We start from the raw sequence: 14316 nt of genomic DNA on the forward strand, positions 1-14316 counted from the left end.
ACTGGTGCCAAAGTTCTCAATAATTCCATCTAATTTTGGAATGAGTGGTGTGGGCTGTCATTGTTCTGGGAGGCGAGATAAGTAGCCACTCAGGACAAAAACTTAAAAGGAACTAGGAGCACTGGGATGGACAAATGATCTCCATATTTTCTCTGGTGCTTACCGTCCTAGCATGTTTGAGATTTCTTACATTTTCAATTTGGTAAAGTTTGGTAACTAAAACAGAGTTCCAGATCTAATTACTTCAGCGCTTGATAACTTTTAGATGGATGAGTTCACCCCTTAGGAATTTTTATTTTCTGAGCAAGCCTCAGACAGAAGGGACAAAGGAACAAAAAGTTTCTTTAGTAAATAGTGGGATATAAGGCAGTTTTTCATTTGTGAGGCAGGTTTCTTGTTTAATTTTTAGAAATTAGTTGGGAGAATAATCAAATCCTCTTTAGACTTTATTCCCAGGTCCACCCTGAGGTTATAATTTAGAAGCATGATTATGGTTATTTAGCATTTTTATAATAATGGAATATTAATAAAATGAATGAGAAAACACTTTTATAAAGTAGAAAGTGCCTAAAGAGGCTATTGGCCGATAGCAGTATCTATGTAAGGAGATATGAATAGTTTTGGACTGGTCTCCAAGCCAGAAATGAGGAACTTGAGTACCTGGAATTAGCCTGGAGCTGGAGGGGAGGGTACCCGTTACTAATTCGTGTTTCCCTCGTGCCTGCCTTCTTACTGCTTCCCTCCTTCTCCCTTCCAAGACTGAGTTGCCAAGCCAGCCTGAAGCCGAAAGCTGAAGAAGTCTTTGAAGAATGATAAAGTAGTTAAAAAAGATGTGTAAGATCAGAAAGGAGTAGAAGGAGAAAGAAGAAAAAGGTCAGTTGGACAGACAAAATCATTTCTTTAAATAAAGTTGAAAAAAACTAAAAATAAGCTTAAGCATTCATTCTCTTTCACTTCGGTGATTTCCTAAATTAATTTCCTACTCCACCTTGCTCAACCACATTTCGTTGTTTGCATGGTAAACTCCTTGAAGGAGAGGCATAAGTACGGGAAAAAACATGGTTTCCTTCTTGTAAAGATTAGAGTTGAGTTGGATGCTGAAAAGTGCTTCTAGGTCAAGCTAGGATCTGGCAAGTAGCAGAACAGAGCGCATATGAAAGGCTTTGAGAGCAGGAGCGAGAGGTTAAATCTGACTGCTGAGATTGGAAATTGATGTTTATTTGAGAGAGAAAGTTCTGGGCATAGAATTTGTGGGGGAGGAAAAAAAGGAAAACCAGGCCTGAGTTCATCATTTAAATCTCTAAAGCATTTTAAACCCAGAGTAGTTAAATGTTAATTAATCCTCCAAATTAGAATAGTAATTTAATTTGATATGAACGGGGGGAGAGATTGTTCAGAAATTTGTTTATTGGACAATAGACAATTGCTGTAATTTTTTTTTTTTTTGGCAGTGATGGTGGGTTTTCTCTGATGGCTTAATCTTGTCATATTATTTTTATAGTGTTTCTCGGATTAGCTCAAAAGTTGCTGTGAACTCTTCTTAAAAATCATAATAGTGACAGCGAACATTGCTGTTTACACTATTGTCTGTAAAAACAACAAAAAATTGTGAATTTTCCTTAAAGTGGCTAATAGACTTTCATTTTTCATTATTGTGTGTCCCTCATTAAAAGTCCCTTGACACACTCTCAACAACCTCTTTGTAGACATGACATTGGAATTTGTTTCCAGGCTCAACCACTGTTCTTAGATTAAGGCCCATATTTCTGACTACTTGAAATTTCTACCTTTATTTCTCACAGGCACCCTACATAAAATATTACAAGCCCTGAATTGCCACTATATACTTAGTTTCCCTCACATATTCCATATCTCAGGGTACCACCAAGCTAGGAACCCCGGGAGTGATCCCTGTTGGTGGGCAGGGGTCAGAGGAAGAGTTTATAGTTTCCGTCAGCCTGCAGTGATAATTCAGGACATGAACAGTCCCTGCCTCATTCCTTTCCAATCCCCTCTACGTCCGTCACCCCTTCCACCTTTTTAATCTTAACTCCCAATCTGCCTAGACTTTTCCAAGTTCTTCATTCTCCACGTCCAATCAAGGCTAATTTGCAGTGATGTTTACTTTCTCTGAGTCTGTAGAATCTGGCACTCCTGCCATTCCTGATTTAAGCTCTTTTTTCACACAGACTACTGCCGCCTTTTAGATGGTCTCCTGAGCTCCCTCCCAGTCTGTCCTTCACCACTCTACCAGTGATGCCCTCAAAACTCAAACCTCTTCTAATGAAATTCCTTCAGAAGCTTCTCACGTTCATGGTCTTTCTTTCCAACTTCATCTTCCACGAGCCTGCTCCACGCACACTGGGCATACAGAACTTTGTAGAGTTTCTTGATTGCGTGAGCCTTTTCCAAGCCCCTTCGCATGTGCCTCGAATGCCCTCCCAGTTCCCATCAACTTTACTCTCTTTAAGACTCACTGTGGCATCGTTTCCTCTGTAAAATCTGTCCCCACACTCCCAGAGTCTAGCTTTTTCTCTTTCTGCCTCCACAGCGGCACACGACTTTACAATAGCGTGTATTACATTGTAATAGAACCGTTTGTTCTCATCTCCTTCTCCTCCACTGGCCCACAAACAATTTGAGAGCCAAGACTCCTCATTATTATTACCTTATTCATCTTTGTGAGCCCATCGTCTGACTCAGTTTCTAACATGTACTAGGCTTTCTGTAAAGTTCAATGAGAGAATCACTGAATTTTTCTGAAGTATGATTTTTTGCTGTGCTTTTATTTGAATTTAGGCATTGCAGTTATTTATGGACATATTTCTTAATCAACATTAGCGTGATTAAATCAGATTTGCCAATTAAATGTCTCCCAGTGGCATAGAGATTAACAGGGCCTCTGCCTGCCACCGTGTTGAGGCAAAGTGGATATCTATCCATGGGAGTAGAGGCATTTTATTCAAATTCAAGGAAAAGTAATAGGTTAGAGAAAAAAACTGCTTCTTGACTTAAGAAAGCAATATTAAAGCTGAGGTGCAAAACATGGCTCTACGTGGGGAAAACTGAAAAATTAATCTTGTTATAATTTAGTAAAGAAATCATCATGTTTGAATGGCTCCTGAGTTGGTGCACTGTGCTGCCAAGATAACAGCCTTAAGAAGATACGACTAAAAAATGGAGGCTATTAAAACCAAACGGAGTTGATGAATTTTCCTTGATTTATAATGTGAAATTATTCTTCGTATAGTGCTGTCTACGTGATATTGGATTTTCCATTATTAGAGGATTTAAAAGCCACTTTGGATTAAAGATTATTTACATTTCTAATTTCTCACATTAAGTGATGAGGGATAACTTTAAATCATGGCCTCCTCACACAAAATTTTACCAAGGCTCGATCCTCAGCTTCCTGATGAACCTAATGCCTCTCCTGTTCACACACAGACTCAGGCCACTCATTCTCCTCTGCTTAGTTTTTTCTTGTGCTCTATTCTTTTAGACTCTAATTAGCAGAACTATCTGAATTTTTGGAGATTCTTCTCTTTACCAGAGCATCCAACTATCTGCCAGAAGGGCGAGTGGCTACACACACACATACAATGAACTTTTTGCTGACATATAACACAACATACAGAACATACATATGCTTCAATCATAAGTAGACAATCTTTTTTTAATACTTTTTTTTTGAAGATTGGCACCTGAGCTAACCTCTGTTGCCAATCTTCTTTTTTTTTCCCCTTCTTCTTCTTCCCCCCAAAGCCTCCCAATATAGTTGTATATTCTAGATTTGAGTGCCTCTGGTTGTGCTATGTGGGATGCCACCTCAGCATGGCCTGATGAATGGTGCCATGTCTGCATTCAGGATCCGAACCAGCAAACTCTGGGCCTCAGAAGCAGAGCATGCAAACTTAACCACTCAGCCACAGGGCTGGCCCCATAAGTAGACACTCCTGATGAATCTTCACAGATTGAGTAGACATGTAAGCAGCAGCCACATCAAGAAATAGAACAGTACCAGCATGAGGGTTTTTTTTTTCCTGATACCAAATATGTGATGTCTTTTGCAACACCACTTTGCCAATTCTCCAGCATCAACTAGGTGTCCGACAATTCTGTTCAGTTCTGACACTAACAACCTGGAGTTAGCATCAGACTCCATAGGTTTAAGGGCTCAGTCCACAATATTCCCTTCATTTCAGATGCCAATCACAAGTATTGGGTCCTCAGGTTACCTGCAATTCTGTCCAGCTTGACTACAAATTTGGGGGTTTCAACAACCTGCTCCCTCCCCTGCAGGTTTGATAATTTGCCAAAACAACTCACAGAACTCAGGAAAGTGCTTTACTTGTTATTGCAGGTTTATTATAGAGAATATAACTCAGGAACAGCCATATGGAAGAGAGGCACAGGGCAAGGTAGGGGGGAGGGGCAGGGAGCTGCCATGCCCTCTCCCAGTGCCACCCTCCCAGCACCTCCGTGTGTTCACCATCCTGGAAGCTCCTGTCATTTAGGTCGTTTAGGGGTTTTTATGGAGGTTTCATTAGGTAAGCACGATTGATTAAATCACTGGCCATTGATGATTAACTCAATCTCCATCCCCTCCCCCCCCCCCCCCCCGCCCCCGACCCATTCCAAACTTTTAATCAAGGTTTGGTCTTTCTGGCAACCAGCCCCCATCCTGAAGCTATCAAGGTGCCTGTCAGGAATTGCCTTGTTAGAACAAAACAATCCTCCTATCACCCTCCTCATTCAGGACATTCCAAGGCTTTTAGGAGCTCTGTGCCAGGAACCAGGGATAAAGTCCAAATATATATTTCCCATTATACAACAACCAGTAACATAGAAGCTCTGCCCCCTCCACCCTTCCAGACATTACTCCCTGAAGAAAACCATTATCTGACTTCTGTCATCATAGCTTAATTTTTCTTGTTTTTTCAACTTTTAAAAATAGAATCATACTAATATTGTAACCTTTTATGTTTGGCTTCTTTCATTCAAAATTGTTTGTGAGATTCATTGATTTTGTTTTATATAACAATAGTTTGTTATTCTCATTGCAGTCTAGTGTTCCATTGCATTACTATAATATTATTTATGCATACTGCATAAATTGTTATTCTGTGTAAGTTGATGCTGTTTCCAGTTTGGGGTGTTAGCAAGTAATACCGCTATAAACATTTTTCTATATATCTGTTAGTGAACATGTGTAAGTACTTCCGTTGAATTGCTGGGCTGTATGAAATACATATTTCATCCTTAATATATATTGCCAACCAATGTTCCAAAGTGGTTGTACTAGTTCAAACTCCCACCAGTGGTATATGAGAATTCGAGTTGCTACCACTTGTGTTATTGTCAGTTTAAAGAACTTTAGCCATTGTGGGGCCGGCCTGTGGTCGAGTGGTTAAATTCACGCGCTCCACTTCGGTGGCCCAGGGTTTCGCTGGCTCAGATCCTGGGCACGGATATGGCACCACTCATCAAGCCATGTTGAGGCAGTGTCCCACATAGCACAACCAGAGGTACTCACAAATAGAATATACAACTATGTACTGGGGGCTTGGGGAGAAGAAAAATAAAAGAAGAAGATTGGCAACAGATGTTAGCTCAGGTGCCAATCTTTAAAAAAAAAAGAATTTTAGCCGTTCTAGTAGTTGAGTAAGGTATCTCATTGCAATTTTAATTTGCATTTTCCTGATGGCTAGTGAAGTTGAGCACCTTTTCACATGTCTTTTCACCATTTTGACATGTGTTTTAGTAACGTTCCTACTCAAGTCCTGTGTCCACTTTTTCCATTGACTTGTCTGCCTTTTTTCGTATTCATTCGTAAGACTTCTTTATACATGACTCATCTGTGGAATATATGTATCAAAAATATCTTCTCTTGCTCTGTGGCTTGTCTTGACACTCTCTTAAAGATTTCTTTTGTAGAACGGAAGTCTGTAATCTTAAAGTCCAAGTTGTTAATTTTTACTCAGCATTAGTGTTTTCTGTGTCCTGTTTAAAAAAATTCTTTACGTATCCCGAGAACTTCTATGTTTACTTTTGGAAGCTTGATTGTTTCACCTGCTACTGTTAACGCTACAATCTGTCTGCAGTTGATTTTTGTGTATGGTATGAGGTAGGGATAAAGATTAGTTTTTCTCTACATGGATATCTAGTTGATGCTGTACCATTTCTTGAAAATTTCGTATTATTTCCCTTTGTTTTAGATTGGTTGTTTATCTATGTGTAAATCAATTTCTGTCCTCTCTATTCTGTTCCATTGGTCTATTGTCTATCTTTGTGCCTCACTGTCTTAATTATTTTAACTTTATCATAAGTCTTCATACCAGGATGTAGTAAATCTTTCAGCTTATTTTGCTCTTCTTTAAGATTGTCTTCTCCCTTCCAGGTCCTTTTTATTTCATGTACATTTTAAAATCACCTTCCCAATCTCCACAAAAGTACCTGCTGGGATTTTGATTGGGATTAAATTGAATCTATAGACCAGTCTTTAAAATATTGAATCAAATAGTGCATAAGCATTGTATGTCCCTCTTTATTTAAGTTGTTCTCAATTTTTCTCAGTTATGTTTTGCATATATTCTGTATTGCTTATCTCTTATTAGACTTATTCATAGGTATTTTATGCTTTTTGGTGCTATTATAAATTCTGTTTTTTTAAATTTTAATTTTCTAATTATTTGTTGCTGGCATAGTAGAAATACAGTTGATTTTTGTGATAGTTTTACTTCCTTCTTTTGTTCTCATAGCCTTTTCCTTACTTTTTTGTACTTCCAGTACAAAATTGAATAGAACTAGTAGTAGAGACATCTTTATCTCATTCTTGATTCCGGGGGAAAACCTTCAGTATTTCACCATTAAGAATGATATTTGTTCTGTTTTGGTACATTTTATCAGATTTAGGAGCTTCTATTTATTAGGAAAGTTTCCTTTTTTATTTTAAAAGCTTTCATTAAATTGGAATTAATTTTGAATCATATTAAATGCCTTTTCTGTATTTGTTGAAATGATTTTTATGATTGTCCCTTTTATTGTTATAATATGGTGAATTACATTGATTTTGGATATCAAACTAACTTGGCATTTCTAGAATAAATCCAAATTGGCTATAATGTTTTACCCTTTTGATATGTCACTGCTGCTGTCACTTAGATCTGGAGTTTTCTTTATGGGAGGTTTTTAATTTTGGGTTTGATTTCTTTAATAGCTATAGGGATATGTATGTTTTTTTATCTTTTCCAGTGTCAGTTTTGGTAGGTTATGTATTAAAAGTTCATTTCATTTTAATTTAAAAATGTATTGGGGAAAGTTATTCCTTCCATCCTCTTTGAAATAATGTCTGTACTACTGCACTATTTTTCATTTCCCTTTAGTGGTAATTTTTGTTTTCTCTCTTTTTTCATAGTCAGTTTTGATAATGGGCCACCAATTTTATTAGTCTTTTAAAGTGGTTTTTACTTAGATTTTTCTCTATTATGTATTTGTTTCACTTTTCATTTAATTTATACCCTCGTATTTGTTATTTCCTTTTTTCAAGTTTCTTTGAGTTTAACTTACTATTTTTCTAACTTCTTGAGATGCATATTTAGATTGATTTTCAGTCTTTCTTTTTTCTAATATATACATGTAAACCTATAAATTTATCTCTAAGCACAGCTTTAGCTATATCTTTAGCTGAGATGATACTGTACATAGCAAGGTAGTAATGTCTTAATAATGTTTTGTTATGTCCTATTTTCATTACTTATATAAAGCAGTTTTTAATTTCCATTGTCATTCTGTCTTTGACCCAGTGTTATTTAAAAGGGTATTACTTAATTTCAGAACAGTACATTTTTGGATTTTCTAGTTATCTTTTTTTGATTTCTAGCTTAATTCCACTGTGATCAAGCAACATACTTAAGCGATTTTGGTCTATTTAAATTGTTGAGACTTGCTTCATGGCTCAGCAAAGGGCCAAATCTGGTAAGAAGTCCAGAGGTGCTTAAAAAATGTTCGTGTGCTGGCACTGCTGAGAGCCGTGTGCTGTATCTGTCAATCAGGTAAAGTCTCTTAATTTTGCACTTTGGCTTTAGAGTGGGTCCAGGCTCATCCTCCCCTTACCGTCTGCTTTCCACTTTCTTGCTCATTTTTTTTCCATTGAGCTGTAACTGACATTTAACATTATACTAGTTTCAGGTGTACACCATAACATTTCAATGTTTGTACACACTGTGAAATGGTCACCACTTTACCACTTTCTTGCTCATTAAATCTGCTTGCTCTCGTTTGCTTTTACCATAGCTTCCTCTTTTGGTCTAGCTGTATCTGAATTTGTGTGTTTTCACATGGTTTCATTTGGCTTTGACCTATCCTCCACTTAAAATTCTGGTTTCTGTCACTACCCCTTATCCCTTTGGTTCTGTGGCTTTGCTCAGTAGCCAGCATGGCATTCTCCCTTTCTATTAAACTCTACTTGTTAAAGGAGCTGATGAGACAGCTCTGTGTCACGGAGCACAGGTTATGGGGTTCTAGAAATCTTTGACATAGTCCATTGTGATCTGGCTGGAATCAGAACCCCCACGTACAACAAGTACAGGATGTGTATAATAAAAATTATGTGAGTGCAGTAGGAAGAAGAAGGCAGTCATTATGGGCTGGAATGTCTTTGTGGAGAACCTGGAATTTGATTTGAAATCAAAAAATGAGAAAGCAAGGATATGAGTCACAGGGAATTTGGCTGAGTGAAAATCCAGAAGCAGGAAAGCTTAACTACCGTGTGTTTGTATTTTGTAGATCACACTAGGTGGAGGGGACAATTTGGTCAGTAAAGTGAGAGTAGCCTGGTCCATAGAGGTAAGCTGAGGTGAGATCGTAAAGGGCCTTAAACGTCAAGCTAATGTGTTTAGACATTATCCTGCAGCTACAGAGGCAAAGCATCGAAGTATGTATGCCGTGGTCCCATGTGGCAAAAGTAGTGTTTTAGGGAGAATAATCTGATGGTTGTATACAGAGTAAACTTGGAAGGAGTCCGGAAAGACCCTGGAAAAACTATTTGATTTGAGGTGATACTGTACACAGCAAGGTAGTAGTGGATTGGTAAGGTCTTAGGAAAAGCTGTAAGGTGGATTCACTAATGACTCAAGAAATTCAGCCCAGGTGTTTAAGAGACCAGAGGTGCTATTGACAGAACTAAGGCTGTAGAATTTAGAGACAAGGTGTCAGAATGTTGCCCGAGACCCGAGAGTTGGAAGCAGTGCTGTATAGATGAGGATTAGACTAGGCAGGCTCTGAGCCCAAAAGAGCGTGGGTGTTGACACAGGTGTTGGGAGGTAGTGAAGGCGGTGGGTGGAGGGAGCTCGCCTAGAGTTCTTTTGAAGAGAGCAGAGTTTCATGGGATTTGTGATGACTTATGTTTAGACCCACCATCTCTGGAAGGTAGCGTGAGCTAACGTTGCTGCTGTACAAATTCTATAATCTCTAAAGTAACAGACTGAAATCAATTAACAGTAAAAGTAGTGCTAATAGTAATAAGGGAAAAGCACAGCCCTCCTAAACTACAAGTGAAATTCACTGGTGACCATTTGGGGTTCAGTTTTAAAGGAATAATCAATTCTGCGTGTATCCTCCTGTTCTGAAGGTTCCCCTGCAACCATCCAATTGTGCCTTAACAAAGATAATTTGCTAAAGAAACAGGACAAATTCCTAAACTCCAATTAGCCAGTGCTATCAGAGATTAATAACACTTTAGACCTGCTGGAAGCGACACCCCATCTGTGCCTCTTCCTGCTGTGTCATGGCAACAATTTACAAATTTTAATAATAGATGTCCTCTTGGAGAAATTGCTTTTCCTTATTCTATGGGATTTTTTATGATTAGAACTATACCTCTTTCCTTGCAGTTGCTTTTGAGGCATTTATGTTACCATTTTTGCTTATCAGTAATGGTTCAAAAATTTTCTAACACGGAGCAATTAATATCTGTCAGTAGAAATAAATTACATTTCTCATCGCTTGTGACACACTCTCGAATGCTGTTTGAAAGTGCCATAATTATGCGTCATCATGCTATGTAATTTTGGTGCCTTGTGTAGTAGTGTTTTAGGAGTATGATTTATATTTTCTGTTTTCTTAATACTGAATTAATAGGATAGGTATAAGGATTGGGATGTAAGCAGGGAAATGACATTTTGCAGAATAATTTGTTTTGTTTCCGTTCTTCTAAAGCAGTCTTTCTTTTTTTAGAATTGTTCACATATTTTATATATATTTGTATATGCAAATTGTGTGCATTATGATTGATTGTGCCATAAATAAGTTTTGCCTTATAGCACTAGAAGGCACGGCATGCTTTCAAAAATTGAATGTGTGGAATATATGTATGTTCAGGACATATTTTTTATTGCCCTAAGGAAGAAGTGTATAATGTTTGCAAAATTGTTATGTCTGTTGGGTCTCTTTGGTCCTTGCTGTTGAAGCACAGAGACCCCTCCTTCCTCCTGTACCTCCGTCAGCCATAAGTATTGGCACCAGATAAGGGCCTGTGATTCAGGCCACCCTCTGCTCACCCTTGGCCCTGTTTTCTTCTCCGTTGGCCCTGTGACCTGGACTTAACAATCCAATTTTGTCCTGTTTGCTTTTTTTTCTTTTTTGATTGAGTTCGTAATAGTTTACAACATTGTGAAATTTCAGTTGTACGTTATTTCTTGCCCGTCACCATGTAAGTGCTCCCCTTCACCCTTTTTTAAAAAAAAGTTCTTTATTTATTTATTTTTAAAGATTGGCACCTGAGCTAACAACTCTTGCCAATCTTCCCGTTTTTTTTCTTCTGCTTTTTCTCCCCAAATCCTCCTAGAACACAGTTGTATGTTTTAGTTGTGGGTCGTTCTAGTTGTGGTATGTGGGCCCACCCCTCAGTTTCCTTTACCCAGGTAACCACTGAACTGTTTTTTTTGTCCATGTGTTTGTTTATCTTCCACATATGAGTGAAATCATATGGTGTTTGTCTTTCTCAGTCTGGTTTATTTCACTTAACATAATAACCTCCAGGTCCATCTGTGTTGTTGCAATGGGACAGTTTTGTCTTTTTTATGGCTGAGTAGTTTTCCATTGTATATATATACCACATCTTCTTTATCCAATCATCAGTTGATAGGCAGTTGGGTTGCTTCCACATCTTGGCTATTGTGAGTAATACTGCCATGAACATAGGGGTACTTGAGTCACTTTGTATTGTTGATTTCAAATTCTTTGAATAGACACCCAGTAGTGGGATAGCTGAGTCAAATGGTATTTCTATTTTTAGTTTTTTGAGGAATCTCCATACTGTTTTCCGTAGTGGCTGCACCAGTTTGCATTTCTACCAGCAGTGTATGAGGGTTCCATTTTTTCCACAACCTCTCCAACATTTGTTATTTTTTGTCTTGGTGATTATAGCCATTTTAATGGGCACAATGTCCTCTTTGCTTTTGGTTACCTGTCTGTACTCTGGCTTAATAGATTCCAATTTGCCTGAACCAGGTTCTTTCTGCCAGTTGGTGTCTTCCACCACTCACTCTCCACCTCTTACTCCCTCAGGTGAGAGATAATCGGATGAGCTCAAGAGGATGGGGGAGGAGGGCTGCTGGGAACTAGGGTAAAAACCTGGCAAATCACAAAGGACTGGAGCCTGCTAATTAAGCCTCTCAAATTGCAAGTGTGCTTAAAGCCATCCTTAAAGTGAGTAAAAGGGATCAGAATGTGCCACCCCAAAATGTGCCCTTTGGTGTAAGAATTATTTTGAGCTGAAGACCATTGAGAAACGGCAGATATTGGAGGAACTCTCTGTCCTCTCCCTTTCTGCCTAGAAGGAGAGCATAGATTTTCATTTGTGAAGTTGTCTCCCTCTCGCATATCAGGAAGAGGAGGACAAGTCACTGGAGAAAGATTTTATTGCTGGAGATGGTGCTATTTTAACTGCATAAACAAACCGTAGGAAAACAATCCTTATCTCCTACCAGTTCCCCCCATATATTTACTATCCTTAGAAGCCCCAACTCCTTTTCTTTCGTCTGGTCATTTCTCCACTTTATCACCCTTTGTTAAAATGGTATATAAACCCTAAGGCCTAACCCTTTCTTTGAGTTTTCACTTCTTTTCCATGAAGCCCCATGTGCCTGTGCAATAAATCTTTTCTCTTGTTAATTTATTGTCAGTATAACTTACACACCCCAGTCACAAAACCTTAGAGGGTAGAGGAAAAGTTATTTTTCCTCCCTTAGGTAACATGTTTCATCCTGTTAGACTATAATCAGTGATTTCATTTGAAACAGAAAAGAAGAGCTTTAACTCTTAAATTTACAATTCAAAGAATATTGTAACGTAAATGTAGTTCATATAAAAGGAAATGGGATCAGGGAGTGCCCGGAATCACTCACTCGATGGAGTCTGTGTAGAATATCTACTGTCTCCAAGCACTGAGCTAAGAGTACAATATTCCTGAGGAATGTGGTTCTCAAAACAATTGGCAGTCATTACGGTGAAGTCTCTCTTTACTCTCCATCCTTTAACGTTTTGTTCTTTAATTTAACATTTTGGTTGGGTTTATTCAGGTTTTGATAAAATACACACAGGGGTATAATGGAGATAGAAACCTGAAATATAGGCATTTTGCAACTAACCATCCACATCCTATCTTCAAACTTCTGGCATTGTTCCTTCAGCAAAGGCTACATTACTGCATGTCACAGCAGCACAGTTGTGAGCAAAGCTTGGGCTTCACTAGCATTTGAAAATTTTAGAAGAGAAGCTGCATTGAATTTCTCAATTGAATTTAAAAAAAGAAAGGTATCTTACTGAATAGAGAATTGTCTTCTTACACGAAACTCAAATGATCAGATCCCTAAGTAGAATTTTAGCAATTTACACTAGTTAAATAGGTTCCAGCAAGTCAAACCCATCTCCACGGAGCTGTGATTGTAGTCTATTTTTAATTATGGAGGCATTGAAGGCAATCAGCTCACATTAACTTGCTTTTAAGTAGAATCATAGAGCAGAGCCTTTCACTCTGCTAATTCCTTTGTTTTGGGAGTCACTAAGTATTCTTAAGTGAGTCACTTCAGAATGAATGGCTTATAGTAGGATTGAGTTTTAATATGTTGAATAAGAATAACAGAAATCAAAGTAGAAGGAGCCTTCGGGATTATGGCCGCCTCATTTTACACTTGTCTATTTCATTTCTGAGAACAAATACCTAAAATGATTAAATGCAAAAAAGAAACTAAAGCTTTTCACTGGATGGTGTGTCAGTAATTGGCAGTTACTGTTTTAAAAGAGTAAGGGCATTAGGTTAATTGGCATAATGTGAAGACAGATGCTTTCTATTTTCAAACATCTCACTAGTTATTCCCTATTGAGCTCCCATTTTAATTTGACATTTATGCAGAAGTTCATATTTTGAAAATGTTTGTAGTTATTTTTATTTGATGTGTCTTTTATATGAGGTGGGTCGGCGCATCTTTTTCTATGGTTGAGTCATCAATCTGTGGCATATCTGGCATGGAGTAAATAGATGTTTCTGCCCTCTCGGGACTTACAAATTAAAACTCACCTCTTAGTGTCTTAAGATCCCAAAGGTCATACAGTGACCTTTGCTTAATCACACATCCCCTGCCGGTTAAACTGGTTTTAGCAAATGGTGTCTAAAAATAATAGTAATACCTACTATCGATTAAGGGCTTCCTGTGTGCCAGGCACTTGACTGAGTTCCTTACATATGCTGTATAATTTAATTTTTATAACATGCCATGAGGCAGCTACCATGTCAGTTTTATAGATAAGGAATCCCAGACTCGAAGAGATTCAGACCATGTCACTTGCGTGTGAAGTCCTGGATCTGGAAGGTGAATGGTTGGTGCTTGGATCCAGTCCTGCTCCCCAGAACTACACCATACTCTGCCTCGCAGTAACGAGGATGGCTAACCCTTTGAGCAGCTACTTTGTGCTGGTGTTCTACTAAGCACTTCACCACCTATTTTCATTTAATACCCACAACAATGGAAGGTATTTTATTTCCACCTACCAATGTGGAAACGGAGCTGAAGAGAGGTTAGAGAACGTACTTAGGATCACACAGTTATTAAGGGACACAGCTGAGTTTCAAAACAGATTGCTCTGGCTCCCAAGTCCATTGCTGTACCTGTGTTCCAAATTGCCCTCCTTTAAATCACTTTCTTTTTGTGTGTGATAATGGTACATAACCAGTCCTAATTTGAATGGAAGAGAGCCCCGCATATATTTGTGAGTGACTGAATGGAGTTTTGTTTGGTTGGAACATTCTCTTTCAAT

The 14316-nt window shown here is 38.3% G+C and overlaps 1 protein-coding gene across 2 annotated transcripts in view; it reads left to right on the forward strand.

Annotated features, from left to right (window-relative positions):
- The window catches only part of DCDC2 (doublecortin domain containing 2), a 176236-nt gene that overhangs the window by 85301 nt on the left and 76619 nt on the right, over positions 1–14316 (forward strand). The gene's annotated exons all lie outside the window — the stretch shown is intronic.

The sequence above is a fragment of the Equus asinus genome, chromosome 8, assembly GCF_041296235.1.
Source record: "Equus asinus isolate D_3611 breed Donkey chromosome 8, EquAss-T2T_v2, whole genome shotgun sequence".
Taxonomy (NCBI): Eukaryota; Metazoa; Chordata; class Mammalia; order Perissodactyla; family Equidae; genus Equus; species Equus asinus.